At 43.9% G+C, this 6,481-nt stretch overlaps 1 pseudogene; it reads right to left on the bottom strand.

The window, feature by feature from the left end:
* Window positions 1-2,897: 2,897 nt before the first annotated feature.
* LOC135921954 (U2 spliceosomal RNA) lies at window positions 2,898-3,077 on the bottom strand (annotated as a pseudogene).
* Between the last annotated feature and the right edge of the window lie 3,404 nt (window positions 3,078-6,481).

Here is a 6,481-nt window from a genome sequence, read left to right as displayed (position 1 = left end):
TGTCGTGCTGCTAAGAACGAGGTCACGAGATCGAATCCCGGGTACGGCGGCCGCATTTCAATTGGGGCGAAACGCAAAAACACCCGTGGTACTTAGATTTAGGTGCACGTTAAAGAACCCCAGGTGGTGAAAATTAACCCGGAGTCTCCCACTACGACGTGCCTCATAATCGGACCGTGGTTTTTGTTGTGCATAAAGCCTCCTAATTTAATTTTTAGGATCCGACCTTCTGCGGATGAAAGACGACAGGGAAGAGAGTCCCGGTAACGCTCTCATTCAAGATGATAAAGAAAAACCGGTTTTGAAAGCCACGTCGTATGCCTTCCCTCAAATTGTTTTAGCCTCTGATTCACAGGTACTGTCAATGGACGCCCGAGTCGGTGCGCGGAACAGAATTTGTCGTTGTCTTAATCAACGCCAAAGTGCACGCGAGCCGAGAACTCGGCAATTCAGTGCAGCATTTTCTGAGCAGCTATACCCTGCACTCGCGTTTCTTGGCGTCAAAGCAAGCGCACCATGCATGTTCTGGAAAGCTGATTTTCGCTGTATGGTCACACGAAAGCCATTTCCTTCCCTTCGTTGTATATTTTGAAATTATTTCGCCAGTAGCTTTTCTCTGCAAAGGAACAGCTTGACATGACCTTTTTGTCTCACTCTACAACAAGTAAAGCCTCCGCAGAAGTTCCTTCTTTCCCATTTACTCTAAATTTTAATGCCAGCCTTCGTGCTGTCATATTCCAAGGTCATGCACTATCTGGATGCACAACTAGAATTGATACGTACTTCTAGAGCGTTAATTTTAAGCTGTTGCTTCCGGCAGGTGAACTCATTCACAAGATTTTATGTGAGGTTGACAATTCTTGCTCAGCAATATATATATATATATATATATATATAAGATAATATTAGGACACTACGCTTCACAAATACTAAAAAGCCCCCTTTTACCATGATCATCAAGGTAGAAAAAAACCAACAAAAATGGAATGCAGGTTGCGCAATGGCTCCCAAGACGTCATGTATTTTGACAGCGCTTGCATGGGACGTATAGATAGCTGTTTTCTTTTTTTTTAATTAAAGAAGGACTACGTTGCATTTTGAATAACTCAGACTCAACCTACAGGAAGTTTTCGGAACTTACCTGGAGACAAAACCGACCCAATTACGAAACGACAATTTGAAATTCGTGACGTCACACTTACTTGACGGCTATGAGGATTTAGGAAAGAATATTTGGTCTTTCTTCCTTCGATTAAGTCCGTCGCAGAAGAGAATCTACTTATGGTTGCTCCTTTCTCACCGCTTCGTACGTCTCAAGGCGTCCACATGTTTGACATACAGCTTTTGTCATGGCAAAGCAGCAACATATAATTGACCACACGGCATCAGCAATTCGAGAAACTTAAATTCCAGAACTATGCAGACGGTACTAGCCTCCCCTCGCTAATATATTAAAAGAGTACAGCTTGCATGGATGGTAGACTGAATTTCGTAAGCTACCAAGAATCTCCGATGGAATAAAGAAAAAAAAAAGGAGTTTACTGAGATTATTTTTTATAGAATGCCAACATCTTGCGATAACTTCTGTAAACACATATTTGCACTGCTGTTATTTTTGCTTCTGTATGCCGAGATAGGTTAGGATATTTTTCCAGTCTTTCCAAAACTTCCTGAAAAAAGAAAATCCGTCTTCTAACGCGAAGCACTGCTTGCCTCATTCTTGGCACTTTGCGGCAGAGCTAGGCAAGCTGGTTCCTGTCTCGCCTCGTTTTAATTAAAAGAAATCAATATGTGACCGACGCAAGAATCGAACTTCTGATGTCGAGCACAGCCGCCCGGTGTTCTATAACGACCGCGTCTTTTTTTTTTTTTTTCGTTATTGCCTGTACAACTTCAGTGCAATACATTCACAATAACTGGGATACTTCCGTTCAAGTGCCTTTCTTTAAACACACACACACACATTAACAAAGAAAAGAAGTAGCGGAAGTTAAAACTTGCTCAAACATAAAAGTTCATCTAATACGCCTAACCAGTGCGGCGTCTCTGATTGAGCTCTGCAGGTCTCACTGATGCATGTAGTGCTTTCAGTAACACTTTCTCTTGCAAGAACGCAGCGTTAACGTCCGCGTGACGTATGTACCTGCATCCTTGTTTTTCAGAGGCTGTGAACGCCAACAGTTCAAACCCATTAGGCCACGATCACGCGCGTGCTTTACCCTTTCCGAAGCCAGCTAGCTCTTTTGCCAATTTCTCGTCGTCTTTCTTCGTGACAGCTCGCGCTGTGTAGAAACTGTGCAACGTTGTACCAACTTTATTGTTGCCCAATGTAATCATGTTTTAAATTTTCTTCGCCGGAGGACAAATGCCATCGTCGTTTCAGCATACACCTCTTAAGGTATACGTGCCATAGGTACGTGCGATTGCATAACACGCCCTAGTCGCTGGTGGCATTACAATCCATGTTTTTCTCACTTACGTCCTCGTCCACAACCCATGTAGCTCAATCTCAATCTACACAAACAATTTTGTCCACCTGGCAATTACTTTGCCGAACCACAAGCTATGGTACTTGCACAATGTTTCGCACGACACCGATTACCACAGTGCGTGCCTGCAACACCCTGTGTTTACAGACTGATTCGATATAGCCCGCAAGGAAGCGTCGCGCCTTTCTATACGTTTCTAAGAGACACTGAACTGTTCGACAGGTGGTAGATACCTTAGTCACACTACGACAGACTCTCGGGCGGAGCAATTGCCGGCCTCGATAGTCAGGCCAAACCCGCCTGCAGCTACAACACGCCGCCAGCACCACGCTCAAATGTAGTTTGAAACGAACTGTTACAACGAAGCTGTATACGGCCAGTTTCGAGCGGATCGATGTCGTAGACCAAGAACCGTGGGCCGACCCCTGAGACAGAGCAATACCGAGCCGATCCGCGGCGGAGGTGCAGCAGGCTTCGAGCACTACGCCGACTTGCAAAAATAAGTTTGATATCTCGGGTCCAAACATAACCCGTGTCAGATATTAAGCTGACAAGAACAGATACTACACTGTGACCCGCGTCGGCCATGTCTACGTTCGTACCACCCTCTCTTTGTCGTTGTTCCAAGTGCTTGCGTATGTCATTTCTTTTCCTTGCGTTCTCCCGTGGTGGCGGTCCTGTTGTCCAAGCGAATGTATATAAAAATCACAATAAATGAGTCCGCACCTGTGTTCAAAATTCTGTGTCACCTCTGTGTCTAATGCTACACAGCTTCGCTGGTCATCTATCTCCGAAGAGTGGACGATGTCATTATTTTTTTTAGGCAACAATCACGTTCGGAATGGTGGCATATATCCTTCTTGTCAATCCTTAATGATCCCGATGCTCTGGGTCAGAATTCGGCGCGGAATTTCGGGTTGCCCAGTAATGTCTGCAATAAATGTGAAGGCGATGCACTGCCAGACGTGCGGGTCAATTCGGTATAATTTCATTTTTCATTTCATTTATTTGTTGTTTGAGACATACAGCTGTCTCAGGTGCTGGAGCAAAAGGCAGTATTCTTTCCTGACAAAGGCTGCAGCACCCAAAACATGTTGACACTTTGCAGCATACAACAGCACAAGTGATAAAATTGTCAAAATATGATAACATATCAAAACAATAAAGAATTCGAATCTTAATCAGAACATGTTAAAAAAATGAAAACAAAACAATAACAATGAAGTACATAAGGAAGTTAATAGTGGTTATACGCATGGAGGTAGGGTGCGGTCAGAGGGCAATTTTCCAAATGCGCGAATCACCGAGCCTAGTTCACTGCATCTTGACGTATAAGCCATGCATGGAAAGAGTGGCAACGTATATGTTCGGTTGAAACGAGAATGAGAAAACGCTTTACGCGAAATAAAAATAAAAATGCATGCTGGTATCAGTGAGCACGTCTGTAGCCCCACCACGTTTGTATAGGCGGGAACGAATGTTTTTTTTTTTTTCAGCAATAAAGGAAGAAGGATGCTGTAACTACGCTGTACCGTTTGATAAGTTGTTTCAGAATGATGAGTTAACCCGCCGTGGTGTGCTTAGTGGCTTCGGTGTTGCGCTGCTAAGCACGAGTTGGACAAAATTAATCCGGGGACCCCACTACGGCGGGCCTCATAATAAGATCGTGGTTTTGGCACGTAAAAACCCCATGATTTAATGATGAGGTATCCTTCAGCTTTTCTTTTTTCTCCCCTGTTAATTTCTGAGATCAATTCTGTCCGCTTATGCATTCTGCTCACCCTCCTGTTTCACTCAGTGTGATGTCCGCTAACTATATATAGTTGCGAGGTCGAGCGCGTGTGCTTCGTCGTTGTCTATGGGAGCAGTATGGGACATACCGTTTCTTCGTTTCTTATACCGCCCCGTGTTACTTGCTGCTATGGTGCATTCATATTTCGCTGCACGTTAAGAACATCGGGCGATCGAAAAATTGCTCTGGCTTTCTTCCTCCTGCAGCATCCTTCGTAGCTCAAGTGTAGCTTTTCGACGCAAAAAAAAAACACCGCCAATGAGTACAAGGCGGATGCGTTTGCCGAAAGCGACCGCACAAGCTCAAGCAGGCCGCGAGCTCATGAGCTAAATCCTCGCCAATGCTGCGCTGCCCGGGCTCAAGCTCGCAGCACGCTTAAGCAGCGAAACGCACACGCGCTTCAAGGGTTGCGCGGCGCATGCGCACAGGGCAGCGCGCAACTTCGATCGCCGTCTGGACAAGAAAACGCTCGCTGAGTGTCCTCATTGTGTTGGCAAGCCCGCTTTGGGGCAGCTAGCTACGCGCCCAAAATACAGCGTCTCAAGCACCGCACCAGTGTTATGGGACATACCTGTGAACCAATAAATAAATAAATAAATAAATATATATATATATATATATATATATATATATATATATATATATATATATATATATATATATATATATATATATATATATATATATATATATATATATATATATATATATATATATATATATATATTCGTGAGCGGTGTCGTTGGCTAACCGCGTTCCCTAACAATATGTTGGCTAACGACGATTGTCTAGCGCTGGGTTTTACGATTTCCCTTGCGTGCAAACTGCTTTGTGAATACAGGGCGCGTGCCCAGCAAACTGAGGCCGAATTCACAGTATTTTGTTGGCTAGTGCACTTTGTCATGGGCCAGCCGCCTTCTCTATTATTATGTTGAACGTGAGGAATTGATTCTAGCGTAAGTTTTAGCAGTTTTCAGTTTTAGCGTAAGAACTTTTTCGTGAATATGGGCCTAGGGCTGAATTCACAAACATTTCGGGTCGTAAGTGCGGCTTTATGAAAAGATGTCTCTGAGGAAGAGTCCTCTTACGAAAAATTCTAGCGTAAGAACTTTTTGTGAACGTAAACCCTAGTTCGTATACGCCAGACTCTTTCGTAAAAACAGGCACAGACCAATTACGATTATCAAACTTGTTAGCGATCGAGAACCGCCATTGAAACAAAGTTCTTACGAATGAGACATTTGTGAATCGGAGCCCCGATCTCCTAATCACGTAACTGCCGCAATGCGAGCGGCGGTGGCCCGAATGACGTGCGAGGAAACGTCCTTACGTAAGAGGGGCCGGATGCACAACGTTTTTCGCACAAAGTGCCGTTTGCCATCGGCAAACAGCACTAATGTGGAACATGCGGAGCAGCATGTCAGACATCGCAACTGTCTGGCATATAATCTTACGAACAGTTCTACAGCGTAAGAGCATTCTTGAGAATACGAGCCCGTGGCCCGTGCAGTGCTCTACTTCATCTCAAACACTGTCCGGTGGGAAGCTTTTCTAGGGGTGAGTATTGATATTCATGAGCCACAGCACGCTACTTGCTGACAATATTAACAATACCTGTGCCAAACAAAAGCAAACCGGACTGTTTCAAGGACAAAAATTTTGCTAGACATACACCAGGCATTAGCAAAGCAAACTGAAATTTCATATTTAAGTATAGTCGACATAAAAAAGGCCTTTCTTGAAAGACAAACACCGTGCATCCAGAGGTGCACTCTCTATGTGCATACATTTATCGAAAAATTACAAGATTACCATTTTTCCTGAAAATAAAGAAATAACTTGGTCATTTGATTTGAGTGTTTGAACTATATAGGCACAACATAACGACGTGGTCTTTGGTTGAACACAGTACAAAAGCGCCAGTACTTTTTCCAGGCATCTAAGCGATTTTCACCGAACACATGCACACTCTAAATGTGGGTATCCCGCCAACACTCAGGTCACATGTCTTAATAAGTTACCTACCGAATCTATCAATATAGGCTTTCGGGCTATGTGGGCGACGCCTTTGAAATTTCGATCCCTATTTCTCTGCCATGGACCTATGTTCATTATATACATGGTGTCCCAACTATCATGCACTAAGAGTTAAAAAAAAAGCCAATGCCACGTGGCTGGACAGAACCAAGGTGATGTTGTT

The sequence above is a fragment of the Dermacentor albipictus genome, chromosome 1 (genome assembly GCF_038994185.2).
Source record: "Dermacentor albipictus isolate Rhodes 1998 colony chromosome 1, USDA_Dalb.pri_finalv2, whole genome shotgun sequence".
NCBI lineage: Eukaryota > Metazoa > Arthropoda > Arachnida > Ixodida > Ixodidae > Dermacentor > Dermacentor albipictus.
This window is presented reverse-complemented; position numbering and strand designations above follow the sequence as displayed.